Consider the following 13,976-nt stretch of genomic DNA (forward strand, 5'->3'; position numbering starts at 1 on the left):
CGATTCAGGATACATTTATATTCAATGAATTCATTGATAAATTAAGATCTTCAAATACAAATCAGGTTTTCCCCCCAGTTTTTTTTCATATATTGAGAATGGGTATATTACTTGTTCACATGTCTCTTACTTATAACTTAGTTATAACTGTATCATGACAACATGAGATGCTAACATTATGGCAACCACACAAACGAATGAACTATGAAAAATATGCCTTGATCTTCCTTTCAAGTGAAAGGCTTATGTAATCAGATGCTTTTTACAGTTGCACCCTAAATATCTTGAATCTTTAATAGATATCAGCATAATCATATGAGATTTGTGGGCCTCTTCTAAAGTACACAATGTCATTTTCAGTAAGTCAGATGTGGGTTTTACTACCGTTGCACCAATACAAGGGTGGGTAACAACAGGACATTTTCGTTTCCACTCTTTTATAGATCTATTTAAAGTTAGAGCTCACTTCCATTTCATCATTTGTCTTTGTAGTGAATCAATAGACTGAAAACTGAAGTAAGATTTCAAGACGTATTTTTCAAGCTGTTCCATTTCCCTCTGTGACCTGCTGATGTGACACATGGTGTCATAGCTGAGAAGGACTTCGGGCAGATGTCAGACATAAAACATAATACAAAAAGATTTACAACCTGGCAGGCTGGAAAATAAAAGTAACACAATTGTTTGTCAGAAACACAATTGTTTGTCAGAGAGGATCAAAGGGCCTGGGTTATACATTCAGGATACAAAACATTAGGAACACCTGCTCTTTCCATGACATAGACTGACCAGTTTTAATGTCACATGTACAAGTACAACACCCAACAATACAATAATCAATAACAGTGTAATACTAGAAAAAACATGAGAAATAAGGAGAAATATGAAGAACACAATAAGTAAGTAAGCATACTATATACAGGAATCCAGGAATCCAGGTGAAAGCTATGATCCCTTATTGATGTCACTTGTTAAATCCACTTCAATCAGTGTAGATGAAGGGGACTCAATATTAGGACAGTGTTCCTAATGTTTTGTACAGTCAGCGAGCATAATTGTGTGTGCTTATACCTTAGCTAACAAACTGTCTCACTCGCCTTCCCAGACAATATCAGGTATTAAAGATGACTAAGTGTACTGGTACCCACAGACACTATGCCTGCCAGTGAAATTACCATGTAAAGGATGTCTCACTTCAAATTTTCCTGTTCCGTCAAATTTGTGTTTCTTCCTTTCAAGTTAATAGCTCAATTACCCACATTATAGCTTGTTCTGTGGCACAACTGGATGACATTTAATGTAAAGTGGTGCCACAAACTAAATAAAACATTTCCCAAGCACTGCCATGACAAGACATAGCCTACACCCCAATATTGTACTAAGGGTGTTTTGTAAACTATACACTCATCTTTGCACACCCCCTATCATGCACACAGAACCAGTGGGACAAAACTGTCTATATTGCTAGAATTGATAAGCAAGTACATATATTTGTTAGTGTTAGGCTAACGGTTAGAGTGGGCAGTTACGGGTAGTATATAGAATCACATATTTGGACAGAAAGCATCATACTTCCTTTGTTTATAGGATGGCCATGTAGTGACAACCCTGTACTGTCGACAGACTCCAGCAGAGTGTTGCTTCCTGGATGTACCCATGAGCCCCATGGGACCTGTCAGAGGTCAGTGAGGACTGGGTGGGAATATATGAACAAGCCAACTCTGACCAGCATGCAAGCGTCTAAATGAAAACCAGGTGGGCTCCCCATATCATTTTCAAAACTATCAAATGACTACCAGATCATGTGCTTGATGAAGGAAGCTAGGGTATCCAATGAGATACTAAAAGACATAGGAGTGATCGGCTACATTTAGCCAACACTGCACCTTGTTAGCGTGGAAGAGGAGTACTGTGCTGTATGTGAAAATGAAATGAGGCCAAAAGGGATTCCATATGGCTCAGTCACATTTGCAGCGTCAGCTCAGGCCAGTTCACTGGAAACCAAACCTCAGAAGTGGATATGCTCTCAGAATGTCAGCTACACCACAGTCTTTAATTATTTCCTTTTATACAATATATCATGTTAAGCCTTTGGCCTTCAGACATTGCTCTCCATTTGAAATGTGTGGGTATCAGGAGAAATGTGATTTGGATAAGGCGAGGTGAACTGTTTAAGTGGTCATGCATTCACCATGAAATATGTCCTTATTAAGGATGAAAGATTGTTACTTATTTTGCCCCAAAAAGCTGAAAACTGAGTCAGAACAACAGTCCTTTCCCCGCTAGGCCTGTAATGTGATTTTCAGAATTAAAGAAGGGCACATTTAGAAATGACCCCGAAGAGACTCACAGAGAGAGTAATGCTTTGTTTTGGGTCAGGAAGGAAGCATGGCATGTTACCTCTGAGAAAAACATGCTAATAATGTAAAAAAAAATACATAAACAATAGTAGAAATGTACTTTCTATAAGGAAGTGGGCGTGGCAGGAGACTGTTAGCCATTAATCAGGAAGTTGTGTTTGAATCACCGCAGGAAGAGTGTGTTCTTCGGAATCTGTAGACCTTTTCATTCTTTATCTTGTTAAAGTGGCCGTTAAAGACATTTAATTTGACAGAAATACAGTGGCTTGCGAAAGTATTCACCCCCTTGGTATTTTTCCTATTTTGTTGCCTTACAACCTGGAATTAAAATTTAGCGCCATCCATCATTCCTTCAATTCTGACCAGTTACCCAGTCCCTGCCGATGAAAACATCCCCACAGCATGATGCTGCCACCACCATGCTTCACTGTGGGGATGGTGTTCTCGGGGTGATGAGAGGTGTTGGGTTTGCGCCAGACATAGCATTTTCCTTGATGGCCAGAAAGCTGAGTACCATCTTCCATATGTTTGGGGAGTCTCCCACATGGCTTTTGGCGAACACCAAAAGTGTTTGCTTATTTTTTTCTTTAAGCAATGGCTTTTTTCTGGCCACTCTTCCGTAAAGCTCAGCTCTGCTTAAAGTGGTCCTATGGACAGATACTCCAACCTTGTGGAGCTTTGCAGCTCCTTCAGGGTTATCTTTGGTCTCTTTGTTGCCACTCTGATTAATGCCCTCTTTGCCTGGTCAATGAGTTTTGGTGGGCGGCCCTTTCTTGGCAGGTTTGTTGTGGTGCCATATTCTTTCAATTTTTTAATAATGGATTTAATGGTGCTCCGTGGGATGTTCAAAGTTTCGGATATTTTTTTAAATAACGAAACCATGATCTGTACTTCTCCACAACTTTGTCCCTGGCCTGTTTGGAGAGCTCCTTGGTCTTCATGGTGCCGCTTGCTTGGTGGTGCCCCTTGCTTAGTGGTGTTGCAGACTCTGGGGCCTTTCAGAATAGGTGTATATATACTGAGATCATGTGACAGATCATGTGACACTTAGATTGCACACGTGGACTTATTTAACTAATTATGTGACTTCTGAAGGTAATTGGTTGCACCAGATCTTATTTAGGGGCTTCATAGCAAAGGGGGTGAATACATATGCAGGCACCACTTTTCCGTTATTTATTTCACTTCACCAATTTGGACTATTTTGTGTATGTCCATTACATGTAATCCAAATAAAAATCCATTGGAATTACAGGTTGTAATGCAACAAAATAGGAAAAACACCAAGGGGGGTGAATACTTTTGCAAGGCACTGTGCTTCAGTTGTGCATGGACATATTGACACTCTAACTTTGTCTGTGTAAATCTGGGACTATGTTAAGTGAGTATGTCTTCATCAGTAGCCTCTATTTGGTGTGAGTGACAGCACTCAACAGTGTTGCCTGGACACGGTTCACCTGCAGGACGTGTAAAGGTGCAGAGTAAGCATGGCAACAGGCCTGTTCCTGCTCGTCTCATTCCCTCTCCCTGGTAGCCTGTGCTCTACTGTGTGTTGTGTGTGTGTGTGTGTGTGTGTGGACATTAAACTTTGAGAGTTTGACAGGATGTAGAAGAAGTGCCCTGTAGCAAGGCGCAAAAAGAACAATCTGATTATGTTCCAGTGATGACATCATCAAAACAGTTTTTCACGGCTATCACCGGGCAGGGTGACACAGGGTGTTTGAATTGAGGACTTGAAAGGGTTCTAACAGCACTTTCTCATTTCAGGTAACTTAACCTAAACGTTCACCTTTCAGTTAACTATTGGCTCTACAAATGCCTGTTGTGAGAGCCCTGGTACAGTCTGTTTGTCATTAAGTAGGCTGTGAGTACCCTAGGGGCAATTTGATGTATTTCCTTCACACTTCTGTCAAAGTTCATAATATGTCATAGATTATTCTCTGCATTGACTTTGAATGTCTCCCCAACTACGGACTCATTGCATTTTCCCTTAAACTTCTAATGGGAACTCAAACCTAATGCACATGTTGGTCTTCAGTGCTCTCCCTCACTTACATACTTTGGGACATATTCTGACTTGACATCCACAGACTTAAACCAAAATCAATGAATGATTTGCACTTAAGGCTGCATTTTGCTATCTTATCCTAAATAAAATGGATTTGTAATAATCTTAAAATAGCCATGTTGTACCAGTCCACCTTAATCTGTAATGACTCTAATGTTTGAGCTGCTATTATGACATCCTGATATATGCAAACTATTTATCCTCCTCCTTTTATAACTACGTGTCCTTCAAAACATAATGTTCTGTAAATTTAACAATGGCAATTTCTAAACCTTTTGATATGGTTTCAGTAAAAATAAACAGCTTTTAAATAACTAAATTACACAAAAAAGTAGACTACATTATTAAACCACTCTGACCCACATGTTGGCACTAAAGTAAACTATGCAAGTAACTGGCTAGTTTATGTAAACACAGTGAAAATGGCTGTGAATAGCCCTCCTTACTCAGTAGCAGCAGCAAATCCCTTAGTTCTGGAGCCTATGATTAGAGCCACTCAACCTTTGGAATAATAAACTTAAACTATCGCTCCGCCTAACCGACCATCAAATCTCATCTTGAAAGACCGTGGGCCGAATTGGCTCATCGGCAACCGACTGTCCTTTAATGTGTTGTACACTCAAAGAACTGTCAGCCTTGCTCTATGCAAACAATAGGCAGGGTTCCAACCAGGTATAGTCAGTTTCCTCTACACTTTATTTCAACAATGTTTTCAAGAAATGTAGTTCAAAACCAGGAAATTGGTGCTTGGAGAAGGAATGACTGCAGTTCACGATTGTATGTTACTTTGCTAGACTTTCAAAGGTTAATGTCAGCATTGGCCATCGGGAACTATGCTTCATTGGCTAACAGTTTTCTGGCCTAGTTGACCACCATTACTTCTGTTTCAATAAAGGCCTTTGTTTGTGGAATATATTTTCGGCTACTTTCACAATCAAAAGGGTTTTGTTACTGAAGCAAACTGAACGATTATAGCGAAAATGATTTAATGTTAATAATTGCAACAATATATACATTTTCTGTGTGGTAGACATGAAATTGCACTGTTGTAGGCTATGGTTTATTTAGGTCTGAGCTGAAATTCCACAGCACAGCCAAGTACCATAGTTGGGTATTGTCTAATACCATGCATAATGCCTGCTACAATATTACAGGCCTGCAAACAGATGGCCCCACATACAGAGAGTGCAGAACAAGAAAGGAGTCAACTGGTGCCTACAGCACACCAAACCAGTCTCAAACCTAGTATATTGGATTTTCTCCTAATTCTAATTTCGGTGCCAATGACAAATGTCGAGAACAGCAGTTTACTACAGCAAGGCACAAATTCAACTTTTATCAAACCAGGAAAACAACAGTTTATTCACTTGTGATTTGTGGTGACTGAGACCTTAAGTGGCAGAGTCAGTCTGTTCCTTTGTTTAGTGATCAAAAAGTCTAAATAGCTACACCAGCCTAGCTCCAATATGTCTGCTGTGTCATTTCCTGCAGCTGCACAACATCCTAATGATAATTGGGCCAGGGTAAATGGCGAGAAAGGTTGACCTTGCCTTGTTTATTTGCTCCTGTAATGTCTAGCAACTGAAGAAATATCTGCTGCCCCAGCAGCCTAGTATAATCAGGGAGTATTCTGTTTGGCATGCCTCAGTGCCTGTGTAGGCAGGGGGAAACTACACTGTAACTCAGCCCAACTGGAAAACTGTCCTGTGAAATGCTCCTCAGCTGTCAAATAGTCAGTCCTGCATGTGCCATTGCATATCAAATTATGGTCCTAAAATTAGAAGATACTCTCCATCACCAAGAGAGTTTACAATCATGTTATCACAAAACTGTAACTTTGGACAGTAATATTCAGTAACTTACATTATGTGCACTGGAGTTACTTATCTTTTGTATACAGTACAGTGACACATTTTGACTAAATACAGAATAATCTAAGGAAGATTCAGTAATAGCTTTCCCCCATGAATAATAATAGCATGTTAGTTTACTCAACAATTAAGTTTGTCTCCAGAATAGCAATGCATTAGAAATATGTCTGTGCATGAGTGCTGGACACACTACACTCATCCTCAGCTGGTTTTGATGCAGGGGTGAGACCGTGTCGGGACAGCACTTGGACGGCTCTGAAAGGTCTGGTCTGGTGGAGTAGAGCTCTCTCTCTCTGTGGGTGGGAATACTGTGGTGTCCTCAGCCTGCCAGAAGGAACTCCATGGTAACCGTAGAAACCAGGGCCGACCCCATGGCGAGCTACACAGCGGTCCAGCGATGCCTGCCGGCTCGGCCCAAACACCATTTCTCCCCCAGATGTATTCCTAAGATTTGGTTGAACAACAACATCAAAGTTGCATTTGATTGTTTTCGGTTGTAGGATTATTTAATGCTGAAGTCTTTTTCTAGTTTTTTTCTTTTTCGGGAAAAGATATTATCATTCAACCACACGTATTTAATTGAGGCAATTGGAGCCACTCTGAATTGGTCTTTGGCTTTCATCTGTAATGGTAATGATTATGAGATAGAGCTGGTTCTGAACAGTCTAGTCTGAAGAGGAGGAGACCTCCACTGAAAACTCACAACTGTTTTCATTCACCTTTTCTCTTCAAGTTTGGCTAGCTCCTTGCAATGCCCCAGAAATTCTCTATCATCTTGGAAATCTGCAATATAAAAATAAGTATTCTATGTAATTTTTTTGTATAGTATTGTTTAGTATTTTACTCAGTCTCCATTTTGATGTTTGTGCTCGATTGGATCTTTTAAATGGAAGGCTTGACTGGAAAATAAATAAACAGCGAATGCCTTTTCACAATGTCAGCATGCTTCCTCTGGCCAGCACAGACATTAAAGAGCATCTTATCATATTGATTTAAGCAATTAAACAAGAAGTTGCTCTCTCCAAGCTCTGACTGACTGTATCGTTTTAATTAGTATCCACAGAGCCTTATCCTCAAAGCATTTTCTCTAGCCTGATAAAGAACAGTCTTATCATGGTCATTACATGGTTAACTGTCTGGCTATGTGAAAAAAATGTTATGTTTAGATTTGGGAAACATTTCGTGGAGTACAACCTAGCCTTTCATGTGTTTGGGAATAGGACATTACAAATGCTTTAGGGGTACTTTATTTTAAACAACACAATTTGTCCTTACATAACTTGTACTGCACATCCTTACAAATGGCAAACAACACTGTAGAGCTACCAAAATACCCTTGGCTAAGAGGACAATACAGTGTTTTGACCGTGACAAAATAAAATATAGCTGCAAGCAGCAATGCTGGGATTCAGCTGTATGTACACTGTGCCACCATCAGGAATAATTGGACAAATTGCTCTACAATGAGTTACTTCTGTAAAGTTTATCATGCTTGCCAAATAGAATAACTCAAAATCAAACTGATCAAGCAATATAATATTTTGGACCATTTTCAATGATGTTGACTACTTTAAACAATCTTCTTCTTCAGAACCGCTGGACTGATCGGCACCAAATTTGGTATATAGCATCTATGGATGCACATCTTCAAATATTTTCCAAGACTCTAGCTGAAACAGTATGGCCGCTATGAGCCAATGAGCCAATGAGCTTGCATCAATGTTTTTTCCTTCCCAACAGCACCACAATGTGGCCAAACTCAACCATACTTTACAGGTTAGCTACACTCATTTCCATAGCATGTGTGCCAAATTTCATCACTCTGACTTAAACAGGTCAAGAGATATAAAAATGTGCTTGTTATAGCACCACCGTGTGGTCAATATGAAAGTGCTTGCATATGTTGAGTCTTGATAGTGTTTGCAACATGTGTACAGAGTTTTGTTACGATATGAATATCTGTGACGGATTTATAGGCATTTATGTGCTAGACCACGCCCACGTGAATGTTTATTGGTCAATAGCGGCCATATTGTTTTTGATACTTTATTTTTGAGAGACCTTGATCCATAGATGCCACATATCAAGTTTCGTGCAGATCGGTCATTCGTGCTAGAGTTGTAACGTTTTAAGTGTTTTTCACAAAATTCTAAATGTTGGAAAATCCATCATGGCGGACCTTATGGGTCCTTGAGGCAAATTTGTTACCTGTGAGGAGAGGGACCTATGTACAGCATTCTAGGTCACACGGGGTGAGGGGCGTGACCTTTAAAAGTGTGCATTTTCAATTGCTTGTTATAGCGCCACCATGTGGCAAATTGGCATTGCGTTGCATGAGAGGCTTTGGCCCTTGGCATTTTACCATCTTGCAAAGTTGCACCCTCCTGGGCCTTACCATCTCACGGGAATTTGCATTTATCACCAAATCGGCAGAAGAAGGAAAATAATAATCAACGCCAACAAATACAATAAGGTTTCACCAACTTCGCTGCTGAACCCCTAACTACAAAGTTGGAACCTTTGTAATGTTGGAATATGGAAAGTGCTTAGATTGCATTACATGGAACTATTTCTCAAATCCCTCCAGGCCTCCACCAAACTTTATCAAAGAACAGCATTTAGTTCTTCCCATCATACAATGTCTCTCCCTGTGGGCGAACAGCTTTGGTAGGCACACAATAGCTAGGTGTTGCATGTGCTTACTAATAACCAGTGTATGTGACTACAATCTTTTGCCCCCAAATCAACCACATCCAGATTCTGATCTCCTTGACTGTGACAAAGGATTGCAGGGAGAGATGGGTGACGATCTGGACTCTGCCCATGCCAGCAGGGAGCTGTTTTGACAAGGTTTATCACACTCATCGCCAGGTAATTTATAACAACCCTTAGCTTCCAGGGCCCCACTATCTATCCCAAGAACTCTGCTTACAAATAAGACTGAAATGATGGTAGCTGTTCTTCTCACCGGATACTGAAGGAGGAGAAAAAGAGGCTCTGGTTGTCACTGGCCCACATTACGGGTTGTCTCTTGCAAAGATGCCCCGGCTGTGAATGTCTTGGCACAGCATTTCTAATATTTACTTTGGCCCTGCATAGTGATGCAAGGGCCAAAGAATTTATTCAGAAGTCACCATAAATCATCTCCCGTAAAAAAAAATATATATATATTCTTTACCCGCGTGGCTTTAGTGAGAATCAGGATGGCTTCAGGGAATTCCCAAGTTTCGCAATCCCTGCCCAACTTAATCATCTATGGTAGTCAGTTTATGACATGTTTAGCTAACATTGATTACATTGTATGCACCACATAATTTATGTTGCATGATTCAAATAAATCCGGAATTACTCATGACATCCCAGACAGATGGTATGACTTGCGGAGTTATATCAGTGCCGTAGGAGTGGTTTTTCTTTTAGCACTAAACTATTTGTAGTAATGATATTGGAACTCCACTATATTATACGGTTGTAACATGTCATAACTCTCAGTGCCTTCATTATAGTAGGCATAAAAACCATGAGAGCCTGTGGGGACTGGGGAATATCCTGGAGGAAGACGTCAGATTAAACTGTTAATGTTGTAAATATACTGAACAAAAATATAAACGCAACAATCTCAAAGATTTTAATGAGTTACAGTTCATATAAGGAAATCAGTCAATTGAAATAAATTCATTAGGCTCCAATCTATGGATTTCACATGACTGGGCAGGGGTGCAGCCATGGGTGGGCCTTGGAGGGCATAGGCCCACCTACATGGCAGCCAGGCCAGCCAATCAGAATTAGTTTTTCCCCACAAAAGGGCTTTATTACAGACAGAAATATTCCTCAATATTTTCCCTACAGAATCATATAGAAAGCCTGGCAATTAACAAGGTAACAATGAGAAAACAACCCTTGTGACATACCAGTAATTAAAGGTCCCAACTTCATTTACACGGTCAAAGAGGTGCATGACAGAAAACATGCAATCCAACAATATGTCTAACCTCAATCACATGCATCTTTATAAGGCTGGTTAGTTATCCTTGGCAACAAAATGTTTTCATAGCCAATGTTATCAAAATAGCATCTGAGAATAAGGCTCCACCCATAGCTCAAAATGTCACACATCACTATTACACAGGTATCTAAAATTATAGTGTGGCGCCAGGAGTATTTATTTCTGGTAATTACTGTATTGTTGTGTCGAAAAGGTGCCAGCATTACTTTAGAAGTAAAACACTTTAAGTGTTTAGACCTTTGCTTAGTTGAGTTGTGGTTATGATTTACACTACACCAGATGTTTGTGTAAAAGCATCCTTATTCTATATCTCTACATGCATTAAAACCCCCTAGAGTCTAAAGGCCAGGGGCTGGGTTTCTACTAAGTTAACATATGTAATTGTTTTAAAGGCCCAGTGCAGTAAAAAAGAAAAACTAGTTTTTGCTGTGTTTTATATATATTTCCACACTATGAGGTTGGAATAATACTTTGAAATTGTGAAAATTATGATAATAACCTTTTAGTGTAAGAGCTGTTTGAAAAGACTGCCTGAAATTTCAGCCTGTTTTGGTGGGATGGAGTTTTGGCCTATCTGGTGACACCACCAGATGGTAAATTAGTTAATAGACCAATAAGAAAGAGAGTTCCAAACCTCTCTGCCAATAATAGCTAGTTTTCAGTTTAACCCCTCCCCACTCACACCACTCTGAGACAGTCCTAGCAAAAATTCTTGCTTGACAAATGTATCTTTGCTAAGAAGCTATTTTGGTTTCTTTTTGACAATTTGAATTAAAAACAATCACAGTAAGGTACTTACTTGTTACCCAGGAATGATTTGATATTGAGATAAAAACAGCTGCATTGGACCTTTAAGATGGTCATTTAGAATTTAGAATTTGATTTAGAATTGTAGGACCCCTGTAGGTAAAAAATTATTTGATGAAACATTGAATTTGGCTTACTGCTATTAGCCCATAGAACACATTGAATAACACATTCATACATGGAAAAACAGTCCAAAAAAATATTTAAAAGGAAGTATGTTTTGAGGTGTCTGTCCTATATTTTTTTATGTTTTTACAGTGGAATGACCCGCATACCTTTGACTTGGAAATGCCCTATTCACTTCCATACATTTTTCAGCCCGGTATCAGGTTACTTTCAGACGAGTCCCATGACACTATAAAACAGAGAACACCATCGTGTTCGTGAGAGTCTCATCTTTCCATAGAGGAGTCAAATTAGTGTGTTGCCCAAACCGTTCGGACGCTACAGAAGTTTTTGTGAGAAGATTGATATTCGGGATGTCTCCTGGTCAGACAAACACTGCTGTAGCTCTGCCACGTTCCAAATGCGGAAGGCCGACATCGGCGGATGCGATGGATTAAGACATCTCCTCGGGGACCCCCAGACGTTTCACAATTTTGTTGTAGCCCTGAACTAGCTCACCTGATTGACCTAGTCAAAAGCTTGATGATTAGTTGACAAGTTGAATCAGGTGTGCTAGCTCTGGAATAGATCAAATCCATGGAACGGCTGAGGTCCCAGAGGAGAAGTTTGAGAACCACTGCTGTAGAGGACTGTGAGCTCTTAATCTCTGTGGCCGATGCTTCAAGATGTCCACCATTGTCCCTGTACCCAAGCAAACTAAGGTAACCTGCCTAAATGACTATTGTCCTGTAGCACTCACTTCTGACATCTTGAAGTCCTTCGAGAGGCTGGTCAACGACCACATCAGCTCCACCTTACCTGACACTGTCGGACCCACTCTAATTTGCATAACACCCCAACAGATCCACGGATGACACAATCGCCACTGCTCTACACACTGCCCTATCCCACCTGGAATAGAGGAACACCTATGTGAGAATGCTGTTCATTGACCACAGCTCAGCATTCAACACTATAGTCCCCTCCAAGCTCAAACCTAAGTTCAAGGCCCTGGATATAAACATCTCCCTCTGCAACTAGATCCGGGACTCAACAATGGGCCCCCCCAGGGATGTGTGCTCAGCCCCCTCATGTATTCCCAAACCACCCACGACTGCGTGGCCACACACAACTCCAAAATGATCATTATGTTTGTAGACGACACAACGGTGGTGGGCCTGATCGTCGACACTGATGAGACAGCCTAGGTTAGTGCCCTGGCAAAGTGGTGCCAGGAAAACAGCCTCTACCTTAACGTCAGCAAAGCTAAGGAGCTGATCGTGGACTACACGAATCAGGGGGGGGGAGCACACCCCGATTGAGCACCCCTCTATTGTCATCGACGTGGCTACAGTGGAAAGGGTCAAAAGCTTCAAGTTCCACCACCTTGGTGAAGAAAGCGCAACAGCGCCTCTTCAACCTCATGCAGCTGAAGAAATGTAGAATGGGCCCTCGGGTCTTCAAGAAGTTCTACAGCTGCACAATCGAGAGCATCTTGACCGGCTGCATCACCGTTTGGTACGGCAACTGCACCGCCCTCATCAGAAAGGTTCTACAAAGGGTTGTGCGGACGGCCCAATACATCACTGGGGGCGAGCTCCCTGGCCTCCAGGACATCTACTCCTGGAGGTGTCTGTGGATGGCCCGAAAGATCATCAAGGACTCCAGTCACCCAAGCCATGGACTGTTCACTCTGTTGCCATATGTCAAGCAGTATCTTAGCATCGGGTCTTAGACCAACAGGAGCCGAGACAACTACTACCACCCGGCCATCAGACTGCTGAATAGCTAACTCTGGCTGTCTCCCTGCACAGACCTGCACCTTAGAGACTATTTGCACCTCAGAGACTATCTGGGGTGAAGGTTCATCTTCCAACACACAGCCAAGACAACACAGGAGTGGCTTCGGGACAAGTCTCTGAATGTCCTTGAGTGGCCCAGCCAGAGGCCGGACTTGAGCCCGATCTAACATCTCTGGAGAGACCTGAAAATAGCTGTGCAGCGACGCTCCCCATCCAACCGGGCAGAGCTTGAGAGGATCTGCAGAGAAGAATGGGAGAAACTCCCCAAATACAGGTGTGCCAAGCTTGTAGTGTCATACCCAAGAAGGCTCGATGCTGTAATCGCTGAGTAAAGGGTCTGAATACTTATGTAAATGTTATATTTCTGTTTTTATTTTTAATACATTTGCAAAAATTGCCTTCCGAGTGGCGCAGCGGTCTAAGGCACTGCATCGCAGTGCTTGAGGCGTCACTACAGACCCGGGTTCGATCCCGGGCTGTGTCGCAGCCGGCCGCGACTGGGAGACCCATGAGGTGGCGCACAATTTGCCCAGCATCATCCGGGTTAGGGGAGGGTTTGGCCGGCAGGGATGTCCTTGTCCCATCGCGCTCTAGCGACTCCTGTGGCGGGCCGGGTGCATGCACGCTGGCATGGTCGCCAGTTGTACGGTGTTTCCTCCGACACATTGGTGCGGCTGGCTTCCGGGTTAAGCGAGCAGTGTGTACAAATAAAAATAAGACAAATTGTAACAAATGCTAGAATTTCTAAAAACCTGTTTTTGCTTTGTCATTATGGGGTATTGTATGTAGATTGATGAGAATAAAAAAATATCATCCATTTTAGAATAAGGCTGTGGAAAAAGTCAAGGGGTCTGAATACTTTCCAAATGCACTGTATTTGTAAATACAGTGTAAATACCATGTAGTATTATGCATACTACCTCTCTTTTATTACTTCTATTACTTGTTATTTTTTTC

Source organism: Coregonus lavaretus, assembly GCF_964263955.1.
Source record: "Coregonus lavaretus genome assembly, chromosome: 18".
Classification (NCBI taxonomy): Eukaryota; Metazoa; Chordata; class Actinopteri; order Salmoniformes; family Salmonidae; genus Coregonus; species Coregonus lavaretus.